The sequence below is a fragment of the Agrilus planipennis genome, unplaced genomic scaffold, assembly GCF_000699045.2.
Source record: "Agrilus planipennis isolate EAB-ADULT unplaced genomic scaffold, Apla_2.0 scaffold1522, whole genome shotgun sequence".
NCBI classification, from domain to species: domain Eukaryota; kingdom Metazoa; phylum Arthropoda; class Insecta; order Coleoptera; family Buprestidae; genus Agrilus; species Agrilus planipennis.
Genome location: NW_020440174.1, coordinates 1 through 1,161, shown reverse-complemented (window position 1 = coordinate 1,161; position 1,161 = coordinate 1).

Here is a 1,161-nt window from a genome sequence, read left to right as displayed (position 1 = left end):
TATTAATACCTACCTTTGCTTAAGTCTGATACTTTAATTAAATTAATTTTTCAAATTTTCATCCACTTATTATAAAAGTGTGTAATATCTACCAAACTTTTTAAAAGAACTGTAAAAACATATTGCATTTACATATACGTATAGTTTGTTTAAAAAGTTAATAATTTCGTTACTTTTATGTTATTAAGGACATATTGTACTGTGTTATTGAACTGCAGAATGTGGAAATTTATTTACATTTTGTCTGCTCAATATTTACGCACCTAGTACACGTACGTTATTGTAAAGTGGATTAGACATCCTTGAAGGAAAACAATAAAATCACAGGTGTACAATAATCCTCAATTTTTAGCGATAATACAGACAAAAGATAAGAGTTACATTTCGAAGTTCCAATTGTTCAGTTTTTGGATTCATGAGTCAATTAGTGTATATCGTACTGTCCCCTTTGGATTTCGCAATTTTCATTTTAATAAGAGCGCACTTCATCGTCGATGTCAAAGGTTATCGATCAAAGTAATAGTTCACTGGGATATCTATTAAATTAAACCTATTTATTTTATTTACACTTATATAAAATTTTAGAAATAACTACCTAAGTTCGGAAAAAAGGAAAATATTTATTTTCAGGTAATTTCGTGATACTTAATTAAGGGTTGCGTGTAGGTAAATGTCAAGTACTGACTTTAAAAATTGTCTGGGGACTAGGGACTTCTCAATACCACTATTTTAAGCTTAGATACCAGAGATTGTGTAGTTAGTTGCTAATGTAGAAAGCAATGATATGGCAGAAAGCCGTGTTCTAAATACACTTTTATAGTCTTTTTTTTTTCAAAATTTCTAGCAAGATTTGACTCTCAGGTTCATTCCATTCTTTTTTATTCTAACTTATCTGACCTCCTAGATATAGAAAATGTCTATCCTAACTAGTCCTATAAAAGCCAATATGAATTCGTTTGTTTATTGTTGCTTCACGCCTTAATTATTCAACAGATCATCATGGAATTTTGGACACAAATTGTCAGGAGGACATAAAGGGCAGAAGGTACTTTTTATCCAGAAAAAGATATGTTCCCTCATCATCATCATAGGGTCGTCAGTCCTAAAACTGGTTGGACACGTACCTCCACTTTTTCCTATCCTTAGCTAAACTTCGCATTT